The sequence below is a fragment of the Chaetura pelagica genome, unplaced genomic scaffold (genome assembly GCF_000747805.2).
Source record: "Chaetura pelagica isolate M959 unplaced genomic scaffold, ChaPel_1.0 scaffold207, whole genome shotgun sequence".
Classification (NCBI taxonomy): domain Eukaryota; kingdom Metazoa; phylum Chordata; class Aves; order Apodiformes; family Apodidae; genus Chaetura; species Chaetura pelagica.
The window spans coordinates 32809-39518 of record NW_009953929.1 but is presented as its reverse complement, the minus strand read 5'-3'; positions in this window follow the sequence as shown (position 1 = coordinate 39518).

Sequence of the window (6710 nt, the reverse complement as noted above, 5' to 3'; positions counted from 1 at the left end):
ATCCATAGTGCCTCTTCCCTCCAAACCAAGGATGAAGACTGCAAGAGCTTGTGAGTGTTCTGAGCCTTGCCCTGGTTATCTGTGATTAAAAACTGAAGCAGTACCTCACACTTTAAGTGGAGTGATAGTGCACATACTGGAAACTGTGGGTGGCAACAATCTAAGCAACCAGCCAATGGAGAGGTGTTGTGCAGGAGCAGGCTGCCCTGGTGTTACTGGCATTCTCTGCTCTCAGTGCCTGCACACTCACAAAAGGACAGATTTCCAAAGTAATAAGCTAGTTTCTCCCATTGCCTCTATGAAGTTTGATCACTTAGTTTGCCTTCATAGTATAGTTCTATTCAACAAATTTCTGCTGAGGCACTGAAAGAGTGCTGTAGAAGATATAAGTGCTGGCCGCAAATCTTGTAAGTTGCTTGAATTGAACTACATCCTTAAGCACCATTAAAAACTACCATGACATTGTGACAAACCTATTGCAATATATTTAGGTTGAAACTGATTGCTCAGTATTTTCAAGAGGTTTCTTACTCTGCATCTAGTAGGTCTGGTCACTCTGCCTTTCCTTTCCTCTTGAAAAAGCTCCAAGCAGGGTTATTTCCTGCTGGTGCAATAGCTAGTCTTCCAGGAAGGCCAAGTGGGAAAAAATAGGGCAGGTCTTCTAGCTCCTTCTGTCACTGCAAGACTATAGCAGTAGCAAAAAGGAAGCCAAAAGGGTAGAAAGCAAGAACAGCAATGGGTGCTCAAATATCAGCTGTTCAGCCTCCTATTTTTCTGTTACAGGCTGGAGTGAAGGGATTCATATCTTTTGGGTAAGTGCCTTTCTAATAGCTCTTCCTGAAATAGACAGAACTTTATGTATCTAGAGAACTTAAAGTATCTATCTAATATTAGACAACTTAAACAGTGCTTGACACATCCTGATTAGAAATCAAGTGAGCTAATCTACCACAGGGGTAATGCAGAATTATATCTACACTCTTATCTTTGGAAGTACTTAATAAATCATGTTACAGGATATGGCAAAAAAAAACCCAGCAAAAAACCCCAAAACACAGTCTAGCTGGCTGGTTCTCTAGGACAACATTGCAATAGAAGGAAGGACCCCTGCACCTACCAAATCATCTAACACACCCAGTGTGTAATGTCACATAGAATCTGTATTATTGTATTTGTTCATTGGTGCCTGTTTCTATTAGGGCTGTGGCTGGAAGAAGTGCACAGCTAAACTGGGACATCAGTATCTAATACATCTTCCTCAGTTGTGCCTCCGCTTTTCAACAGTGACTCACTGATAGGCTAGGTATGGTAATATTTATAGCCCACCTCAAATAATTACCAACATCTTATCTGGCCAGTAAGCCTTCTTGAAGATGTTTTGCAATACAAGCAAAATCCCTCAGCCTGTAGGATTCCTACTTTCAAGAATTACTTCTGTTGATAGCATTAATATCTACCCCTTGAAGACTAGTCTTAGCTAAGACAATACAGCCAGCTTCGAAGTAGTGCCTCTTATCTGCAGCTCTTGATTTTAGCTTGAGTTGAAAGCATGTTCAGTTTATCTAATGACTAACATTTCTTCAAGAAAGTGTGTGATATAGAGATATAAAAGCAAACTAATAATACAAATATTATTTGTTCTCAGCTGAATTAGAAAAGATATAAAACAGCTGTCCACAAATGTTAAATTATTTTAAAAGTCACTTTGGAAATTACTAACTAGACTAGGAATGGAAGCTTTACAATTATCATTACTGACATTTGGCTTTGTAAACTTTGTCTGAAATTCTCTGTGATTCCTTTAATTCCAGCAGTGATTTTTCTTACATAAGAAGAAACAGTCGAATACCTTAGACCAACTGTAACAGGGGAGGGGGATTTATTAGGAAGATCCAGATATCTACCTGCAAATTACCTTTGGTGCATTCACTCAGCCCTCAAGAGTTCCTAGCTGTAATGCATTCTGGGAGCTCAGTTCTCCACAGCACTGCTCTAATTTTATGTTAGTGTAAGAGGCTGTTAATGGGGCTGAAACATGGACAAAACTTTTTAGTCCCATTTTCTCCAAAAAGATGAAAGACTAAAGAAGGATGTTATAAAAGATAACAACAATCTGAGCATTTACTTTTAAAAAAAACTATTTTAACTCACACTGAAAAGAGCACTACTTTTACACGCTGTGTATGAGGTGACAGGTACTCTAGTTGTCCTGGGTGATACTGGCACTCCCTGCTCTGCCTGCTTATGGCCCTGACCAGTGTCCAAGGGTACTGCTGACTGAAATCACAGCATTGGCTACAGCAAGCAAACAGGAGCCTGGCTGGCAACTGTTCTGTGCTCTCCTGCCTCTGCAACTCTTCTGCACTCTGATTGATCTGGGTGAGAAAAGAAGGCTCCACAAATAAACAATTCATCCTCACACTCAGCTGATCCTGAAGACTCAGCACAGCAGCAGTTCTCATCTCATTTTGCAGAGCTTTTCAGTGCTGCAGCAAGTGAGAGAAGAAAACAAAGTGGCATCTCTTTTCACACCAGACTTTTTCTAAGTGGTGGTGGTGACAAGGTGCCACTGGTTTTGGGAAGGAGGAAGGTGGCACAGCCACATCCCATTTGGGACAGAGGCAATATGTACAAGTCATAGAATATTCTTGAATTCAGAGTATTGACAAGAATAATCTCCCAGAACTTGTTCAATATTTAGTGCTTTATAGACTTCAATGCAAGAAAAATTCTACTATAGTCAGAAAGTTAACACAAAAACGGCCCATCACCCACACATCCCAAGTGAATTAATCTACAAATCCAGATATCACAGTATGAATAACCTTTGGTATCATTCACTCAGCTTTACTCCTGACTGTAACTCTGTACACAAACCTCCCTCTTGGGTGTGGAAACATGTGGCTTCATCTGTCTCACAGCTGGCTATGCCTTCTTGCATAATAATTGTGCAGTACCAAAACAACATAAGAAATCACCATCAGCTATCTGTGTTGCATTTTGGCTCATTTTTCTAAAAAGAAGCCTGTACATTTTCTGAGTTGCAGCCAAATGACCAAATCTGCTCTGGAGCAGGGAACACCCCCATTGAGCCCCTTATGTACTTCTCTCTATTCTGCAAGCCCAAGACTACAGGCCCTCAGAACCAGAACAGCCAGCCTGCTATCTGGTTTTGAGGACAAACTCACTGCCAAACCACTTCTCAACAGACCTTCTGATTCAGCATGTACTTTACCTGCTAAACAACAACCTCAGTGATACCACTTCTGACTACTGGGGGCATCATTGTTTGGGGCCTATAAAACAAGGCTGGGAACAAAAATATCCTCTCCATCCTGAAAAAAAGATACATACAACAAAACTGCATCTGGAGAAGATGAAACCATGGTATTTACCCAGTCTACTGGATTACAAGACAGTGGAGGAAAAAATGTTATTTACATGAAAGAGCCTGGATAATAAAGATAAATTGATAAATATTGTCATTTCATCCACAAAGGAAATTGTTGCCAAACACACTTTGGAGATGTTTAGGTTCCATTTAGAGCCTGAGAAACTGCAAGTGGCACGTGACTTGAAATTTGGTCAGTTTTATTCAAATTGAAGTATTTTCTTCACACATACATGCATCACAACCAACCTTCATTCTGAATGCTGAAGTCATATTTATACAGAATAAACACTGGCAGGTGAATGTGCTTGAAAAAAACACTGCTTTCTATAAAGCAGATTTACATTGATGTTTTCACTCAAAACCTACACTCTGCTATCCATAAAAGACATATAAACATTGAAGTTTTCACTGGCCATATCTGTGATATTGGATATAAACATAACCAAAGATTTACCAGCTTGCTCTAAAGCTAAAATCATACTTCCATTTAAGATAGGAAAAGGCTATTGCTCTGGAAGAAACCTGGTGTTTACCCTGTTCTTAATTGATGTCTCCATTATCTGACCTCTCAAAAACACTACAAAAGCAAACATCACAGTATGTTTCTGACTTACCTAATCTCTCTCTGTGAAAGCTGATTTATTGATTTCAGTTGAAGATTAGCCAACACTGAACTCTAACTGATTACATTCAGTGTGAATAAGGTTCCACATAGAGTCAAAAGAACTGGAAGTGTCACATTGCTTGAGAATTACTCAGTTCTATTCAAACTGAAGTATTTCCTTCACACAGATGTGCATCAACTCCATTTCAGTGTGAGGTCACTTGACACCACAAAAATCTGTGATTTTTTAGTGCCTGGCCAAAGACCATTAAAGTCAATTAAGTCAAGCCTCTGTGGAGATTGCAATCCAAATTCCAACTATTGATGTTCCTGGAAACTGCAGTAAAAATAGTGGATATACTTATCTGACCTGGTGAAACATCAGCCTGTCTTCTGGATCACCTAATAGTTTGGTTTGGTTTTTGTTGTTTTTGTTTGTGTTTGTTGTGGGTTTTTTTAGACTGCTACTTAATTATATATTGTTTACATCATGGTACATGATCCTCTGCAGCATTATTGCAACCAGTGTTGTTTAAACATACATGAGAACATGCTGCTCAAGCAATACTTTTTTTCAGTACAAAAACGAGGAAAAATATTATCTATATTTCTAAGATATTCTTCTATCTATTTCTTGCCAGAATTAGGTTGCAGTTGAAAATTGCCTTCTGCAGCAACCCATTCTGATATCACAAACAAAACAAAGTATGTTGATGAAATGACATCAGCAGCTGGCAGTGCTGGAAAATTCTTCATATCTAAAGGCGTCAGGATTTATTTGTCATCTGATTTTGAAAGCACAGTTCCTCTTTTTAGAAATTTCACTAATAACAAGCAGGAGAATGCAAAAAAGCACAGAACAGTTTTCCATGAGCATATGTTAGTATTTGCCATGACATATCAACAAGCCTTTGTTAGTTCCTCTGTATGCTGTCTTTTAAAAGAAACAGAGTCAGGACTATCATCTTCACTCACTGGCAATCCAGCAGTTTTCATTATTTAGTTTCTATAGTTTTTCATAATGTTTACAGAAGAAAGTTGCACATGCATAACAACTTATTTGCTGTTCTGTGAAATTCTTAAAGGAAAAGTATTAACATATCCTCAGATCTCCAGTCCTTTCTAGCATGTGAATAAGTCACAGGAAAATAAAAAAAAGTATCTTGGACTCTCTCGGATGGAATTTTAAAAGGCAACTCACAGAATTAGGCAACAAAAATCCCAACTGTTCACATTCAATACAAAAGCAAAATTGAAAGTCTCAATTCTAACATTTAACATATGTTCAGATCTCAGGATTCCCACCCTTCCGCCCCAAATACACTTTAAATATATCACTGCAACTAGTTTTGGTAACTCTCTTGCATAATATGAAAAGACTGTTTCCTGTAAATGCCACATCTTTTTTTCCTTGTAATGCTCACCACTATATTTTGAACTGCTTTTCACACATATTTCAAAGGTAGTTTGGACATACTCTTTAAGAGAGCTACATCAACAGCTCTTTTACAGGGTATCAACCTGATAATTATGGGAGACTTGAATTATAGCACAGAAGTGAGTGGATGGTGGGTACACCCTATAGCTGGGATCCATGCCAGCTCTCCTAGGACTACTGCTGGAAACTCAAGCTCAGTCTGATTTCTCTCTCCAAATCTCATCTTTTTCTCTCTGACATTTTCTCTCACCTCTGAAGAAAATAAAGTTGCAATATAGATTCTCTTCTCATCCACTCTCTTAATTCTGTACCATTATTACAGTGGGGCTGTCCCTTATTTTTATTGCAATGAAAGGCAGTGACTACTAACTAAAGCTTAATTTATAGTAACCATTAGTAACTTGTACAAAAAATTAAAAACATTTACCCTAAAGGAAGGAAGACATAAGCCTCAACTTACACAGCAACCCCCTCATCAGACTCCACTTTATGGAAAAATGTGGGTAAATATCTCAGAACTTCAACCTTATGTTCTAGTCTGGATAAAACACTGTACCAGACAAGAAACCAAACTTTTACTGATCTATCCTCAAAACTTGAAGGACAACAGGAAACAAAGTCAGCACTGTACCTCACAGCTGGATTTAGAAACATCTTAATTTTGTTTGGAGACGCTTGAAGCATATGGGTATTGCATAAGCACACACAGCCTTGGCTTTGTGAGTGCATAATAGACTGCTGCTTTGCTCACATGGCAAACTAAAATTAAGATAAGACTCAATATAACTGGAAGAACATTGTAGGAACGAATAAAGAGTATATTCTTAGCCAGAAATTCTTGTCTTTTGAGACATGGAAATTGAAAATGCTCTTTTTAAAAAGAGATTTAAAAATTCATAGTATAATTTAAAAAAAGGTGTTTTGAAATGTAGGTCACCAATCATGGTGAGTTATATAGAGTTTCTATTTCCATTTTATAATGAAATCAAAATCAACAAAATTTCCTCATTACTTGATATCATAGATAAAAATTAAATATAATTCTTCCCAGCTCAGTTACTAATAATCTAACTCCAAATCCAGTCAACACTTAAGACTAATTTGTCAAAACCATCTCCATCAGATCGCACCACTATCACATTGCAAAACCCAGTGCTGTTTTCACAATTCTTAGACCAAAATAATCCAAGCAGCAACTCCACCAAGGATAAAGGAATTACAGCATGATATGAATCCAATTACATGAGGTTCATTGTGTCTTAACTTACTAAAAA